General features: G+C 41.2%; 1 protein-coding gene across 14 annotated transcripts in view; it reads right to left on the minus strand.

The window, feature by feature from the left end:
- Ppp2r2b (protein phosphatase 2, regulatory subunit B, beta) overlaps positions 1–18,386 on the minus strand; it is a 452,614-nt gene that overhangs the window by 290,255 nt on the left and 143,973 nt on the right. For 3 of the 14 annotated variants that reach the window (XM_039097065.2, XM_063277528.1, XM_039097060.2), the window contains exons 1-2: positions 7,922–8,118; positions 1,523–1,553 (exon numbers count right to left, since the gene is read on the minus strand). The exons of 3 other annotated variants lie outside the window; for them this stretch is intronic. The gene's annotated coding sequence lies outside the window, so the exon portion shown is untranslated. Of the gene's footprint in view, positions 1–1,522; positions 1,554–4,797; positions 4,896–7,331; positions 7,467–7,921; positions 8,120–18,386 lie in introns of those variants that run through there. 8 more of the 14 variants (XM_063277533.1, XM_039097068.2, XM_063277532.1 and 5 more) reach the window with 7 other exon arrangements.

Here is an 18,386-nt window from a genome sequence, read left to right on the forward strand (position 1 = left end):
CATCTCCATACTAGGTTACCGCTCTCAGCATAGAGTCAACAATGTTCTACAAAAACACTATCATAAAGACATTCCGGTTGAAGCCCACATTTTTACACAAGGCGGGAGTGTCATTGTCTCCTTCTTCATTCTTCATATTGTTTTCTTTAAACAAGAAAACCCTATGGTCTTATTTTCTACACAACTTCAAGTGTCCTTCTCATCACTACATCAATCTGGGCCACACCATAACCATTTCCATTTGGGTTGCCACAATAGCCATGTCATTGATTTTTTACTTTCTGCCTTTGTCCCTTGAATCTAATGCACTTTGTTAAGTAGCCAAAGAAAAATCATTTTAGGAAATGTGAATTGGAATATGCTGGGCTTCTACATAAAAATACTTCAATGTCTTCTCATTGTATTCGCAATAAAATCAAAACTGCTCATCCTGACCTTAATTAAAAACATCCTTCCCACAGTGTTTTGCAGACTTAGCCTTTCTCATTCACTTATCATATTCCTCTCCTCCTACCTGATCACCTTACAGAATTTTCTCTTTCTCCCTCCCCCTCCCCCTCCCCCATCTCTGTCACAATAGTATGTAGAATTTCAGCCAACTTAGCAGTCAATCTCCACCAATGATGTTTATATTGTGGTTTATAATAAAGATTGGTGTGGTAAAATATGTAATAGTGAGAATGGGGTTAACCAACCTCCTCCTCACTGGATTTAAGGTCTGCCTCTCAGGAGGAAATACATGCATAGTATTGTAATTCTGACCAAAAGCATAGAGCTGGGGTGCTCACGGGCTCCAGGGGTAAATGTGCTATTATTTTATGATGTGAATATAGCATCAGACAATGTCATAAATCCTATCTCTATATCCACTGACTAGTGCAGCTCTTAAGGGATGATTATTAACATAGAAACTCAAAACCTGTCCAAGTGTAGAGAATAGGTATGGAGTCCTTGGCCACAATTGGACATTTATTTCGCATTCCTTTCACCACACTGCTCATGGACCATTGTGGGAGATAGCAGCATGGAAGTGTTCTAAGAACCAGAGGTCAGGAAGGAACAAATCAGTTTCTTCTGGACATGACAAGACCACTGAATCGATGAACTCTCAGCAGCTGTGGTTGCTGGCACAAGACCCACAGAAGAACAGCCCGGCCAGCATTTACAACATGGGATGGGAAGGAACTTACAAACTCTAACCTGTAACTGGGAGCTAGTAACACTTGATAGGTTCTGAGGGAGGGAAAGTCAGTTTTCTTTAAGTGTGGAGCTCCTGGTGGTTTGACCACCACCCAATTGATGACATAATTTGTATTGTACATGGGCAATACACTATAGTGTATACAACACTTGGCACATTATGAAAAAGGAAGTGGACATGGAGTTCAGAAGGCACAGAGAGGTATGGGTGGATCTTCAGGGACTTAAGGGGTGATTATAATCAAAATATGTTGTATGTAGGTACATATTCTCAAATAATTAATAAAAACAATGTATTCAAGAAAAAAAGATGTTCCTTTACCTGAGTTTAACTGCCACTTTCAGGTGCAAACCTAGAGAAGGATATGGTCAGTTATTATATTTGCTTGATAGGTCAGACTCAGTGGTCTCTGCTGCTTTTCAGGTCACCATTTGGTCCATACATTGTGATATGTCCTGATTTACCACTGTAGACTACTATAGTTCCTTCCTTTCTGCCCAAGCACTGCCACGTGCTTTCTCCTTGCTAATATCTAAAAAGAATTAACTCAAAGGGAATATCCATTTCAAACTGCCCCCCAAGCCCACACCTTTCCAGTCAATATTTTCCTGTCAAACCTCTCTGTATCATGCAACCCAAGGGCCGTGCTCATGCTAAACTAGGCACTGCCACTCAGTTGTGTTCAGGCTTCAGGGAAAGTCTTAAGAAAATTCTCTGTCATTTCCAACACCTTGCCACTCTGGAAATGATAAAGTCCTGCTTTTATTAAAAGGTGGGTTTGTGAGAACCTCAGGGCTCACTTTGGGAGCATTTTGTGTCCCCTTCTGAAATTCTGAAGTCAAAGCTATGGTTGAGCACTGGGAACAGAGCTCATTAGTTCTACTCACTTTGAAGTAGTGATAACCAATGACTGCTGGTTTGTACTTAATATCTGGTTCTCAAATCCCCCATTAAACACAAGACTAATATTTTTCAGAGCATTTGTGTTTTTGAATTATTTAATACCTAGAAACACCAAATGGAAAAGCTGAGATTCTAATCAGTTGGTGCCTGCATTTTATTTATCCATTTTTGACTATTTGAGAGAATGTTCTCTTCCTTTGAGGATATAGTAGGTCTCATCATATTTAATTCAATAGTTTCAACAATGCAATTTAATGTGTACTTGGTAGAGAGTGACAAAGGAAACATGTGACCCCCCCAGGCATCTTCTTTATCTGCCTTGTGGCTATGGACCTTCCAAAGTCAAACCCAAGATCTGGCATAAATATTGGCATCCAAGATCCACTGGCTAAGTGCTGGACAGTATGCAGTTACTGTGTGGCATGACGAATATTCCAAGTAGAGTTCTCTGATTCTACATTCTTGGTGCACAGCTGTATTACTCTATACTGACTTCTCTCATTTAAGTATTGTGGCAATGTTTCCTGGTGCCGCTCTTTGGCCCTTCCAGCATGTTCTCCTTGATTGGCATTATCTGTGTTTGTCTTTTTTCATCAAATATCTCTAGCTTTCTCCACCATTTATCTGCTTCAGGCCAGGGTCATTCTATGTCCAGTGTGGTGTAGGAACTCCAGAACCTAAACTAAAATGTGTGCATTTCTCTTACTTAGTCTTTAGCAATCATTGGTTTAAGTGGGAACTTGAGTTAGTAGATATGAATCTTCATTTGACAGAAATGTTTAGAGTTATGCTTAAGAATACACGTGCATGGGCTGGAGAGATGGCTTAGCCGTTAAAGGCTAGGCTCACAACCAAAAATATAAGAATACACGTGCATCCAGTGGAAGGGGAAGCCCTTGGTCCTGCTAAGACTGAACCCCCAGTGAATGTGACTGTTGGGGGGAGGGCGGTATTGGGGGGAGGATGGGGAGGGGAACACCCATAAAGAAGGGGAGGGGGAGGGGTTAGGGGGATGATGGCCTGGAAACCAGGAAAGGGAATAACATTCAAAATGTAAATAAGAAATACTCAAGTTAATAAAAAAAATTAAAAAAAAAAGAATACAAGTGCAAGGCAGGACCGGAGTCAGAATCTCACCACCTTGGTCCCTTCACAGTTTACACAACAAAAGAGGCTACAAAATCATAATTGACCACATGTCTTCCAACTAATATTCTACTACTTCTGTAAGTTTTTTAGCACACTCTTCTGTCATAAACTAAACACAGAAAGACCTAAGGTAAAGGAATGTGAACAGTGTTAAGAACTGCAAATGACCAGTCTAGTTTTCCTCCTCTCTCTGAGACCTGCAGTTATCATTGCTCCCTAAGAATGCAGAGTATTTGACACTAAAGCGTTGAGCTATTTGACCCCAGTGAGTGAATACATGCCATCTCACAGTCTACTTCTGCTTTCACAGATGCTGTCTCCAGCCTGGGGTGTTAGAGTCTCCTTTCCACCACTCCTGTCCTCCCACCCCTTCCCCCCGCCTGACGTTCCTGGCTTCCCTTGCAAACATATAATCTGGTCCACCTGCATTCTTGTATGTTTAAGCTCCAGCAAAGAATCAATTATGGGAACGACAGAACTGCCAGAGAGAATTATGACTTCACTGCTTAACAAGCGTGTGAATTCATTGAGAGGGCTGAGAGGCAGATGAGCAGAAAAAAACGAGGAAGAAGAATACACTTGCAACAACGCTTGCTTTGGGCTCTGCACCCTGTCTGCCACTTGTCAAGGATGGATTTACCAGTCTTTCCAGGCACAGCCACTTTAAACTTTTCATAGCATGGGCAGAATTTCTGCCTTTTGTCTTGTGTGGTAACAGGAGGAGTAATGACAGTAAGCTGAGGATAATGATAACGCCTGCCCAGCACTGCGAGTTACAGGGTACTTGCACCTCACCAGTTGCACTTTCATCTGCAAAGGCTGAACCTTTTAACCTTTTAACTCTCTTGAGTTCCCTCTTAACCTGTGCCTCTCTAAATCTCATGATGCTTTGGATGCTTCTGGAATGGCTTTACTTTACCTCTTTTTGGAGGGTTTTTTGTTTCCTTCTGTGTTTTGTTGTTTCTCTTATATTCTGTTCTTTCAATATGATCATTTATAAACTATATTTCTTGTGCTTTTTGCCTGGCTAAATCATATGCTCCTCGAAGACCTGAATGAATTTTTATTAGGAACTTTGTCCTAAGTCCCCAAACTGGGTGGGGTTCCCTGTCATTTGCATCTCTGTGTCCTCCATTTCCTAGGTCATTACTCATAGTGACTATTTAAACATATACTTTGATATGGTTTGCATGCAAAATGTACCCCACAGGCTCCCATACATAAACCCTGGATCTCTGACTTGGTGGCACTTGTTTTGTGTGGTTTCAGACAGAACCTTGGAGACACGAGGTCTGGCTGGTGGATGTGGGTTGCTAGATATTAGGCCTTGATGTCTATAGTCTACCCTGATTCTATCTTCTTACTGCCTCCTAATCCTTCCAGATATGAGTGAGCAGCCTCCTGTTCCCACATCTACCACTATGCTTTCCTACTATATGGATAACACCCTCAAACAATGAGCCAAACTAAACCCTCTCTCCCTTATATTGCCCCTGGCTAGGTGTTTGATGGCAGCAACAATAAAAGTAGCAGTCTATACACACCCTTTGTCCTAGAGGTGGCCTCTCCGGAGACTGGCTCCATTCCTAATTCACCGCTGTTTCACTAGAATCTAGTTGAATGTCTGACACATAAATCAAGCCTGAATAAATGAATGGAAATCAATTATATGCAAAATGTACAGGAGTGTTCTCATTTTTTTTAAGATGGGGAAAGGGGTTAAAAGGGGCTAAATAAGTTGCCTAAGGGCGCACAATTAGCAAATTGAGAAGTCAAGCTTTGAACTCAAGGTGGATTTCCAACCTCACAGTTGACACATTGCAGCATTTGCCTTTGTAAAGTTTCTTACAGTTATCACAGAAAAAAAATTAGTATAGGCTGTTTATCTTGGAGGGAAAAAAATGAGCAGAAAAGGCTGCCAGGATCCCAGAAGCTGATCTTTCTCTTCCCCAGTGTCATTGCCTCAGGAAAGAATCCAGGTGCTTTGCCTCTCTTCTCCATCCTGAAACATGGCTTCTGCTGCTTCTCAACTATAGGTGGTGATGGATTCAGGCAAACTATGGCGTTATTATTTGACCCTGCCTACAAATTTACATAGAAAAGTAAGAAAGGAAAGAAAAGAAAAAGAGAAAAGAGTGTGTTCCTTACATTTTTAGAGAGGTTGCCCAGGCAACAAAGACAGACCCAGCTGAGACATGCCACAGCATCTGTATATTCTTCCAGACGGACGCCTGCTTCTATGGGGCAGCAGCCAAATGTGTTAACACAGCTGTTTAACAGTGTGCCATATAGAGATTCACCCGGACCCAGGGCTTCTAAATATCTCCACAGAGAGCTAAACTATAGCTCCAGATTCTTAATATGTGGTCAAGTGCTAAGCTCAGTGTTTGATCTACAGGTGAAAAGCTCACTAGTTCAATTTGGGAGCTTGTCACAAGGGAAAAATTGGCCATTAAGTTATACATTCATTTAAAAAATTGACTTAGTTCATACAATGGCAGCTGCTGACACAGCCTGTCTCTTAATAGCTGTGTCACTTTCCATGACATCCTCATCATGAATTTGTTCATCTATATAATGGGCTTCTAAACATGAGTAATTGCTCAAGATATGTTAGTGAAAACTGAGAAAACGTGAGTATCATACGTGATTTGTGACATAGAACCAGTTTTTAAATGAAAGTAATTAGAGATTTTTGTTTTTGGTTTTCTATCTGCAACAGCATGGAAAGATTGTATTTTCTCCCTTTGTATCAATTTCAAATTTTGTGGAGTAACAAATTAGTCTGGTGTAGGCACCTATGACTAGTAACATAGGTTTCAAACTCTTGGTGTGGGCTGTCTTTGATATATACAATAATGCCTTTACCCAGCAGAGCAGAGCAGAAGACATATCCAGTGGGGGCTGAGAAAATGTGTTCAAAACATCAACCATGGTATGCAGACAGGAGAAAACAGTGTAGGCTCTAGATCTTTGGTGAAAAGCCCACTAAGTGGGGTCTTCCAGGAAGGTAGCAACAACATATGTGGTTTTGTTCAGAAGCACTTTCCAACTGGATTATTGGAGCACAGGATGCTGCCTTTTGCTACATAACTGCCTGTCATTCTCTATCAGATGGGTTTCACAGATGCTAGCTGGTACATGCATGTAACAGAAAGTATGTGGCCATACACGGAATCCCAGACCAGGAGGAAGCTTCTATCAGCCTATTCCCAACCTTGGGTACTTTATGTGTGCATAGGCATGTGCATATGTATTTGTGTTTATGTGTGCCTGTATGTATGCATGTATATGTATATGTGTGCATGTGTATGTATGTGTGTATGCATGTGTTTATGTGTATGAGAGTAAGTGTATTGGTTCTATCCACTCATCTTTTCTTAATGTCCACTCACCCTTTTCATTGTATTAGAAAGCTATTCTTCAGGCATAGTTTAAAAAATTTAAAGTAACTTATCTTTTGACCATAAAAATCTCTGAAGAAAATTTAAATCAGGTTTTTTTTCTTTATGCAGGGGTGGTACGGGGTACAGTGTATTAGCTATAGCCTTTGTTCTTGAGGTTTAAAAACATCTAGAGAAACAAATCCAGAATGAATAGCCTCCAAATACTTCTTTACAGAGCTGGCATCAGTGACTGATATTTCCAAACAACTTAGAATTTTCTATTTTAAAAAGCACACCTCATGAGGTGCTAATTAATAAAAGATGTCTTATTAATGTCCATATAATAATTACCCAAACACAATTCCATCTGCTAAGTAGTCAGCAACAAGACAAATGACTGTGTTCAGTTAAACAGATTATCGAATGCCTTTGGGAGTACAATCTAATAGCCCCAACTAAACCATGAATCAAATAGCCACTCCTTTTGCCACGTGGGCAGGCAGCAGAGAGCATCTCCTGTTTGAGGGATGACAGAGCAGAGGAGACACATGGCACCTCACTCTCTCTAGAGAACATGATCTTGCGAGTGACGTGGCTCATGTGTCTCTTACAACCTCTTAAGGTTTGCTTTCATAAAAAGATACAAGAAAAAAGGCCCCAAAGATGTCACTTCCAGTTAACCACTATCTCACCTGCAGCATTCGGTGACGTTTCTCAGCTCCTAATACAGAGGAGGAATTTCATCTTCCTGAGGCTATGTCGTCATTTCAATTCTGCCTCTCTTGTGACACTCATTACCTGCCTGTCACACAGCTTGTGACAGGGACCTTAAGAACAGAGACCACCTCTTTTGAACCTCTTAGAGGTAACAGCAACACTAACAATGACAGCAAACTGTGCCTAAGAACCATTTCTAGTGATGTTAAGTCGCTTGGATGCATGCTTTAATTTACTCGGCTGCTAATTCTTTAAAATGTGTCACTTCTTTTTCACACACAGTGCATCCTCATGTTCTGTATGACATGTCAGTGCGGATGAATGGCAAAGCTTGGATTTGTTCCTAGGCATGGAAGTGTCTCAGCCTATACTCTCAAATACTACTTGACCCGCTCCTGCTCCACCCAATGCCTAGATCAGGGCTCAGTAGGTAGCAGACCTTGGTAAGAGTTGCACCCTCAACTGTAGTTTCTGCCTGCCTGTTTGTTTTTCGTAGGATATCAAAGGCTAGTATTTGCATTGTGAGTCTGGTTCTCCAAAAAGTGTCTGGGAAAGTTCCCCTTACCTTTTTGTTGTCCTTGTTAACACAAACATCTCTCCAGGGCTTTCAGTATCTATCAGATATTCCCAATTGACCTTTTCTCCCCCCCTGCTGTTCTGGAGTTACTCACATATTGGACTGCCAACTAGGTCTTAAGAGGCAGCCCAGTGTTCTTGGTACTCCCTCCCAACTCTCTCTCATCCTGGGTCTCCACAGTCTGATAGAGCAGGAGCCTAGGACCTAATTGCCACTGACTTCATAATAGCCAATGTTTCCTGTTGATGGGGGTAACAGGCTTTTGCTAGTTTAACCCTCTAAGTACACATACATTTCTTTCATCCTGATAGTAACACCTCTACCACACACCCCACGCTTGGAGGCGTACACTTTAGGATAGAACCATGGCTGCTTTATGCCAATAAGCACATGCTCAATTCAAATGGATGCCTCCATTCTGACCAATGAGAGACAAGAAGTTTCTTGAGGTAGAAATTAAGCAGCAGACCTCTTTTTGCTCATCACTGAACAATCACGTGGAAAAGTGGAGATCCACAAGGTTCTTGAATCATTTTAGAACCTTGAAGGAACACAATTTTCAGAATAAGAATGATGAAGAGCTAAGGACAAATTTGAAAAGGAATTGATTTAGATGATGAATGAAACCACTTAAGCTTAGTGACAAAGCCTGGACTGCATCCGAGATTTTCCAGGAAGTGAGAGTTGTGATTCTCTTTTGATCAAGATGGTCTTGAGTTCTGGATTTTTTCTCTGACATTGATTCTAGAAGATTTTTAATAAACAATTCAATAAACATAAGTGGAAGCTCTGGCTGTTTCCTGCTCATTGTCATAGTCATTCCCCCCTCCCCTCAGGAAATACAACTCTCATAGTTGTCTGAAGGACCAGAGGATCCCTTACTGGCTCATCCAGTGCTCAGCTGGGGAAAGTCCTGTAGAATTGATTGCATGTTTTAGGTATGATCACATAGTGTCCTCATGTATGATGACAACAGGGAAGCCTCCATTGCTTTTTCTATGGCTGTCACAAAGCCTGATTGTGAAGGCGTGATGAGATCACTGCTATGGGACCAGAAGTCACAGCTACACTCACAAGCAGCCCAGCCATGCCCAGCCCCGCCCAGCAAAACCCATGTGGCCCCTTCCAGGGTGTCATTTATACTAAAGGTTTCTAAAATGGACTGATAATTACCAGCTTCTTAGGAAAGAGTGTTCTCTCAGCTTTACATGGGATATCTCCATCAAATCCCTCACCTTGGAGCCCAGGGATCCCTGAAGAAGAGGAAGTGAAAAAGTGTGAGAGAGAAATTGGAGGACTCCAAGAAAACTGGACTCTCCACGTCAACAGGAGCAAAGCTCATACAACTCAGAGACAGTAGCCCCATACACAGAGCCCATGTAGAATCTTCTCTATAACATGATTCACTCTTATCTTTTCTCCTTTATGTTATTACTATTATATACCTAAAAAATGGTATTAAAATAGTCCTCATCTAAGCCTATATCTTTTAAAGAAACCAGGGGTGATGTTACAAATATATTCATGGGCTCATATTTATCAAGCAAAGCCTTTCTTCCTGTGGTTCCCTGTCACCTTCTGGTGTCCCATGTGCAGACTCTCCTCCATTCATTCATTCTTACAGGCACATCTGCTAGTCATCATAGGTTCAGTGTCTGTTGACCTGTGAATGTCTTTGTTTTGCTCACATCTTTTCAGAACAGTTTTGTTTGACACGGAATTCTTGTTTGACAGCTTTTTCTTCCTGCACTGCGGATATGTCACTCTTCTGCCTCTGCCACCAGTGTCTTCTGATGACAAGCCAGCTAGGTTGTATCGAACCTTACCTCTAAAAGGAGCTACCTTTCTCCTGCTGTTCTCAAGGGATTTCTTTTAGGATTTGCCTCTGAAGGGTTTGTCTATGATAACCAAGAGGTGGACCTATCTATTAGCATTTAAACTAATTTTGTTTCTTTCAGATTCATGGCTACATAAGCTATTTTAGTAAAAAAGCAAATATGGGAAGGTTATATCAACTGTTTTCCTCCTCCTTCCCCATCCTTACACTCCCCATTTGCAGACTGGGTCTCATTATGTAACCTGGCTTGATTGGAACACATTCTGTAGATCATGCTGGCCTCCAACTCACAGCAGTCCTCCTGCTTCCACCTCCCAAGTATTAGGATTACATATGTACACAACTACATCTGGCTTTTCATGAACTTTTCTCTCCTGTGAGACTCTCACTTCATGCTTAGCAATCATCTGTCCCTGCCTCTTAGGCTGGTTATCTTACCGCATCCTTCTCCCTGCTCTTTATATGGGAAAAATCTCTATTGATTTATAGTTCACTGATTCTTTGACTCTCAAGCCTGCTACTACTTTAAACATAAACAATTATGGCCATCAAGGGAAAGAATATCAGAGCTTTCTAGTGAATTTTCTTGCAGCCATTGTGTTCTCTGCTACTAGAAGTTCTCCTTGATACCTCTCAGTCTTTCCTAAGTCATTATTCCACTCCTCTATTTGCTGATCTACTATTATTCCACTTTCCTTGAATTTTTCCAATGTAGCATACTTTCGTTTTTAAAACATATTCATAATAACTGCTTTGAAGCCATTGTCTGCCTTATACCTTACCTTGCAATACCAGATCATTGCAATTGCCCATTTCTTTCTTCCTTCCTTCCTTCCTTCCTTCCTTTCTTTCTTTCTTTCTTTCTTTCTTTCTTTCTTTCTTTCTTTCTTTCTTTTCTTTGAAGTGTGAGCCACACTTGCTTGGCATGTCTCAGTGTAGTTATTTTTGAAGTGGGACTTTGCCAGTCATGTTTTGCAGCAACTCTGAGTTCTGATATTCTTTCCCTTGAGATCACTATTTATGTTTTGTTTATAGCCTCCCCCCCCCCATCTAAACCTGTTCCTCCAATGACTGTATATCAGCTGTGCCCTAAAACTTGAACCACCAAGATCTTCATTCCTCAAAATGGGCTGGCTTTCTTGGAGGCACAGATTCAAATTCAGGCTGATGTCAAACCTTGTTCGGTTCTTGTTTCTGCTGGATTCTTTTAAGCCTGATATGTATGTGACATTAACCTGAAACATGACGTTTGCTCTCTCATACATAGTCTCCATATATACAGCTTCAGACAGCAAGACGATTCCCAGATGCAACTGTGACCTCTCTGTAGGCTAGCTGTTGACCCTATCAACCCATTCTTTTCTAGGGTCATCATTTCTGTGGTGATTGTATACATTGTCAACACCTCCAAATACATGAGTCCTTGTTTACAGAAAAGCTCTTGGTCAACATGACTTGCCCTACTTGGGTGGAACCTACAAGCTAGAGTGAGGTGGGTAAGATGTGCATCAGGACAGAATATCTCAAATTCTCACTATTCCTATATGAAGCTCCAGTGTGTGTTATTTCTCTCTCTCCCTCTCCCTCTCTTTCCCCCACATCTATCTATCTATCTATCTATCTAGCTATCTATCTATCTATCTATCTATCGTCTATCTATCTATCTATCTATCTATCTATCTATCTATCTATCTATCGTCTATCTATCTATCTATCATCTATCTATCTATCTATCTATCTATCTATCTATCTATCTACCTACCTACCTATCATCTATTTAAGATAGTGTGATGGTTTGAATGAAAATAGCTCCTATAGGCTCAAATACTTAAATACTTGGTCCCCAGTTGGTTGGGACTCTTGGGAAGGGAATAGGAGGGATGGCCTTGTCCAAGAAGTATAACACTGGGAACAGCCTTTGAAGTTTCAAAAGACTCATGCTATTCCAAGTGTGTGCTCTCTGTTTCCTGTTTCTGGTTTAACATGTGAGCTCTCAACTGTTCCTACCACCATGTCTTTCTACAACTACTGTGGACTCTAGACCTCTGAAACCATCAGTGCAAATTAAACACCTTCTTTAAAAGTTGCCTTGGCCATGGTATCTTATCATAGCAACAGATAGGGTCTCACTAGATAGTCCCAGCTACCTATTGTCTTGCCCCAGATTCACAAAAGGTTGACATTAAAGGTGTGTGTCCTCACATCTGAGTAAGCCCAGTAGTTTAAGAAGTAGGAACGTTCTCAGACTATTGTATATATTAGTTGATTTTCAAAGCATGAAATAGTTGGGAATGCCAGTGTTATTCTAGTTTTCTAGCTTCATTTTGGGGAGAGAATTTATTCTATCTCCTGACAGGGCAATAGCTAAAAGTCCTATGCTCTGTCTTGAGTTTTGACCATTATCTTTAGTCTTCTCTTATAGATGCTCTTCCAGATGTTTGAGCAATGGATTTTTGGCAATAACATTTCTCTTATGCATGTGAGATATATTGAGCAACAAATCGTATGCTACTGCCATAGTGAGCTAGGCAAACTGGCATGCACCAAGCTTAAACATGCAATGAATATCTTAAACACCTTGCGGAGACTTCTTACTGTCAAGCTTTTCTTCTAGGCTTAGAATAGCAGAGAATTACAGAGAGCCTGTACTACTTCACACCGGTTAGACTTCAGTGATCAATTTTGACCTTTTCTACTTAGTCTGGACTTGGCCTAAGGGTTCTCCAGACAGCCATCCCATAGTTGAGTAGATAGGACATCCATACCTTCATGGCTCCAGAAGTAGAAGTTAAAATTCTTTATAGCAACTTCTCTGCTTCCATACAGCAGTCAAGGCTGGGGGTATGTTTTGACTTGTTTTACTTGGGCAACAGGCACAACAACTTTGATTTATTTTTCTCCTAGATATCTGTTTCCATTCCTGTGCTCATTTCTAAATCAATTTTCATGATTTTAAAAACCACTTCCACTTATTAGCTCTTCCCAGATTTATATTTTTAAGTCACATAACAGTTGTCAAAATTACTTTAAGGGAAAACACACTTTGAAGAAATTCGAAGGGAAAAAATCATAGTTAAAAAGAAGGAGCAAAAGGATGAAGAAGAAAGGAAGGAAGGAATGAAGAAATGAATTTTTGCTAGGAATTGATGCATATTTTATCTTAATCTGGGTGATCCATGCAATATGTTGATTCATGCGGTTTTTAAGTTTTTGAGTTGTAGGCAAATAGTAAGGTTAATTAAAATTGCTTTCAACAGAGGCTCAAAAATTTAAAAAAATCCAATGTATATGGAAAATGAATAGCAGGTGGAGGGTACGGTCGTGGAAAGGGATGTACGTGGATTTGTATTTGTCTCTGCCTTTTCCAGTAGTTAGTTCATGTCTCTGAACTTCAGCTCCTTTATTTGTCACATGGGAATCACATCTGTATCCCAGTCCCGGAGTAGGACTAACCAAGATAAATAGTCAGGGTCGAGTATAGCAAGTGGCTCCATCATTTTTCTTATGTTAAACAACTATTTGTATGCCAAGTATTAGATACTGGGGATACGGACTGGAAAGTGGCTCTTCGCTTCATGAAATTTGCATTCCATAGGCAGGAGGCAGATTAGAAACATATAAACCAATAGATGAACAGTTTCTGATTAGTCACACAATTATGAAGAACATAAATCAGGGTTATGCCTTCAAAGAAAAGAACAAGAGCTGCTTCGGGCTGCAGATCCCAGAAGGCTTCCACAGCAAAGGATTCTGGCAAACACTGAGAGCTGAATTGTGAGGAGTCAGCCGAGCAAGCAACCATGGAGGAGTGGGAGGGAATGAAAGGTCAGCAGAAAAAAAATATATATTCTTAGCTTTTTCAGGATGAAGGGAGAATCTCTGTGAAAGGCTAAGGATGCTATAGGTCACCAAATAGCATCTTTTTAGCTGTATAGAGACCAGCATGTCTGTGCCTTCTTTTGTGGGAGGAGAGCACAATTCATACTCTCCTTCTAGTGGGGAAGGGAGGGGGTATGAATAAGAGAGCAAATTAGCACAGTCTTGGGACTCAGAGAGAATTAGCCAGCCTGCTTGAACAGATTTCCTAGGCCAAGGTAAAGATCGTTGTTCTGCACTGCTCACAAAGGCACAGACACAAAATGGATGTAAGCTATCAACTCAGAGGATAAGAGCATATGAATTGAGATCACAGAAGTAGGGACCATACCTGGCTCTTGTCACTGTCCTGTTTCCTGGTCTCTGGTGTAATGCTCTCATTCTAGGCTTAGTTCTCTTGGCTGGCTTGTAAGTCTAAAACAATTCTTTTCTGTATTTTCGTCCTATTGTTCTTTTTCTGAAGGCTAGAGACCAATCTCTTGGGTGTAACTAAACATCAAGAAAATGCTTGTCGGGGTTGGGGATTTAGCTCAGTGGTAGAGCGCTTGCATTGCAAGCGCAAGGCCCTGGGTTCAGTCCTCAGCTCTGGAAGAAAAAAGAAAAGAAAATGCTTGTCAAATGCCACATGTCATTCCCCTTTAACTCAGAAAAAGCTGTTTCTCCCCCACACCATAATTAAGCCTTTTTCCAGAAATAAAGCCTTTCCTATGCCCGGTGAATGCAAATTCTCACTGGCACTCATTTGGCCTTGCCAGAGTAGCCTAGGAATTCTGTTCCCTATTGTTCCAAAGATCAGTTTTTAGTGCTCTTCTTGATGACTAGGGATCAAAGTGGATAGAGATATTTCTGTAACCCAAAGCAGAGCCTTCTGAAATACTGCACTGACATGCAACAATGGGGCAGGAATGTTTTATGTGGAAATGTTTTGTTTCCTATCTTAGTTTTTCAATGCACACTTGACCCTCTTGTTAATCTTCAGCCACACAATGGGCAATGGAGGTTAGAAGATGGCAGATCTCCCTGCAGCTTTGAGGAAAATTTTCTTAAGAATATATAACAAACCTTGGAGCTATCCAGAGTCATACTTCTCCTTAAAATCTTTTTCTTTTTAGAAGAGCTTAGGTCTCTCCCTCGCCCCCTCTACCTCTCTCTTTACCCTCTGTTTGCTGCCTGTTTCTGTCTCTGTCTCTGTATTTCTCTCTCTCTCTCTCTCTCTCTCTCTCTCTCTCTCTCTCTCTCTCTCTCTCTCTCTCTCTCCCACTTATGGGGTTCAGAGGACAACTAGCAGGACTCCATTGTCTCCTTCCACCATAGGATCTCAGAGACTGAACTCAGGTCATCAAGCTTGAGGGTCCAATCTCTCTAAATGGGCAAAACTTCCTCAACTGACTTAGACTTGACCAAAGGCAGTTACTAATCAAAGATTAAAGATTTGTTTGTTTGCTCTAGGAAGGGCTTGGATTAAAATTTCCTTCTCTGTCAGATTGTTCTCTTTTGAGCATTTCATTATCTTCAGGGAAGTGCAGGAAGCTTTGAGGAGGGAGTCCAGGCCAATTTAACTCTCTCATCAATAGGTGCAATGAAATAAGTGAGTGCAAGAGCTGCAACCGTCCAAACTCAAGAGCTTGAGTTTATGCCTATGAGTTTTAGCCACGCCTTAGCCAGGTCCTCTCTAACAGACAACAGCATTATGTAAATGAGAAACATCCCATGGTATTCTTAGTCACTGACTAATGAAGAAAGTATTTCCTTAAGTCTTGGGTGTGGATTGTTGTTTGGAAGAGAACCGTGAATACACAGATGGCTATGTGCACACAGGTCCATGTGTGAGTGTAGTGACTGAACTGAACTTTCTCCAGCCTTGACGCTCATCCAGATCTGGTTGTCTGTCTGGAGAATTCCCTGTCATTCCTCCCTAGGCTTCAAGAAAAGTTCACTCTGAGTCTCCCTTAATGTGTTTGTGCTACTTTTGTTTGGAAAGGCTCAGTCCATCTATTTAGTAACTGTTTTTACCACATTACTCTTTTCTGCCTTCCACTGGTGTTTCTTCCTTGTGCTAGTTCAAATCGATCTCCAGTGAGTTGAGATTTCCATTTCAAACTCATCTGGGTTCTAGAGTTATCGGCGCATCCTTGTTGCAGACATACTATCTTTGTTTTAAGGGATAAATTGAAATGTCTAAAATATCAAACATCTAGACAATAATTGCCATGAAGAACCTCAAGGGGTCAGCAGTCCACGGGCTGAATCCTCTCCTTCCCATTGCATACTACTTCATGCGCACATTTATGACTGTGATCATCAAGATCGCAGAACAGTGAGGAAAGGGAAACAAGTCACCTATTATGTGCCAAAAGATGTCTCACAGGGAGGTTTAGTCGACTCCAGGAGGAGCAGGTAATATTGTATCTGTTAGGGATGCTACAGCTGGTGCCTTAGGTCTTAGGAATCAGAGGGACAGCTGGAAACAGTATGTCTACCTTCAACTGCATTAAGTGTACCAAAATGTCTACATGGGAGTCCCAGTATATGTTGTTTTAATTACAGTTGGTCGTATTCCACCTTGGAGCTGTAACTAGTTCAGTCTTGGCTTTGAGAAATTCTGCAGGTTTGTTTTTTCCTTTGCTTCAGCAGCTGAGATTTGAAGTAAAAAGGATTGGAAGAAAATCCCATGTGTTTCCAATTGGATAAACTGTTTGCTTGTAAAGTTATTTTGTACTTTTTCAATTAACACATTAGATCCTTGAGGAGTAGTCTGGATAAATGCCCAAGTTGCTCTCAGTTAAGAATAATAGTACAAAGTCTGTATCTAGGGATCCCAGTTCTTTGGTTACAAGGCAGGTCGACACTGCACCTTAATTATTCTTTGGGGAAAAAGATATTTAAAGTGACTATTTGAGATATCCCCCTCTTTTCCAACACATAATTAGTGTGGCCTTGATACTTTGCTCTTAAGAAAAGACAAAACAACAAAAAGCCTATCACAAGCATGGCATTCACAACACTACTAACTGCCACTTTGCTTTGTTGTGAGTTTTCTACTTTAAGCAGATCATCACGCTTCCAAACAGAGGCAAGATGAAACCCATACTAGAGCTTGTGGCTTACAGTAACAAATAGATGTCCAGAGGGTGCCCTGGAGTTATTAAAAGAGACTTTTTCACAAGTACAAGCAAAGCTCATGGTGTGTGTGTGTGTGTGTGTGTGTGTGTGTGTGTGTGTGTGTGTATGGGTGCCCCAGGTCTTTGGCCTTAAAGAATACATGTGCAATTTGTTTAAGCCTAGCTGCAGCTCCAATCTTAAAATCAAATATTTGAAACTTGTATCCTGTTTCACCATAGCTGAAAGAGAAATCAGAGAACAAACATTTTGATTGGAAGGTGTGGTTGTGGTGAGACAGGGCTATTGTTCCCATAGCAAAAAGCACATTCCTCCAGCCCCCATCTCCACCCCCTTGGTGATGTGGTGTGTGCATAGGGAGAGCTGAATGGAGAAGCTGGGCCTGAATGCTGGTGTGGAAGGATGACTGGAATCACCACTCTGACAACAGGCATCTTTACTCTTTTACTGGTCATCTATTCATGTTAGGTTTGGTTCATTTCTCTCATTATTATGTGATTAACTCCTCCTGGTTACCAGGTGCATCAGAGTCTTGCAGATTTAGACCTAGTTCTTGAAGTGTTTCCTTGTCCCTCCAAACTTACTGTGTTGAACTCCAAACACACAGTGGATAATTTTTTGATTGGACATGGGTTATGGGATGCCTTCAGGAATGAAATTACCGTCGTTACCGAGGAGATCTAGAGGGATCCTGGCCCCTTTTCATCACGTCATAGTCCATTATTGAGGGAAACCAAGGCAATAACTCAAACATGGCAGGAATATGGATTCAGGAACTGAAGCAGAGATCACTGAGGAGTGCTGCTTACTGGCTTGCTCCCCATGGCTTGCTCAGCCTGCTTTTTTATACATTCCAGGACTACCTGCTGAGGGCAGCATTGGCAAGCCTCCCACATCAAGGATTGATGAAGAAAATTCTCTACAAACTTGCCTAGGGCCCATCTGAGGGAGGGATTTTCCCATTGCAGTCTCCTCTTCCTGGATGACTCTTGCTTTTGTCACATTGACAACAAAAACTGATCAGGACCCCAGGTGAAAGAGGACTGGAAGTAAAGAGGAAGAAGAGGAGACACAAAAGGATGTTGGAAGAACTCAAAAGAAGTCTGAGATGCTTCATGTATAGTTTGGAAGAAGGTTGTGGAAAATATCAGCGGAGGGGCTGGGAATGTGGCACAGTTGATAGAGTACTTGCCTAGCATGCACAAAGGCCCAAGTTTGATTCCAACACTGCATATGCCAGGTGGCACTTAACTGAAATCTCCGCCCTAGAAGGTGAGGTAAGGAGTATGAGAATTCGGTAGAATTGACTCAAGATGGCTCATCAGATAAAGGCAACCAGAACCCAAGAGGTGAAATAAGAGAACCAACTGTACAAGTTGCCCGCTGACCTTCACATGTGCGCCATAACACATGCACCCCCCACATGTGTGTGCATCATATATTGTATGTATGTATAAAATATATATGTAATATCATATATAAAGTATAAAGTAGGCATATATTATAGAAGAGGACAATTTTTTTTATTAACTTGAGTATTTCTTATTTACATTTCGAGTGTTATTGCCTTTCCCAGTTTACGGGCCAACGTTCCCCCTTACCCCAACCCCTCCCCTTCTG

This window comes from Rattus norvegicus, chromosome 18, assembly GCF_036323735.1.
Source record: "Rattus norvegicus strain BN/NHsdMcwi chromosome 18, GRCr8, whole genome shotgun sequence".
NCBI classification, from domain to species: Eukaryota; Metazoa; Chordata; class Mammalia; order Rodentia; family Muridae; genus Rattus; species Rattus norvegicus.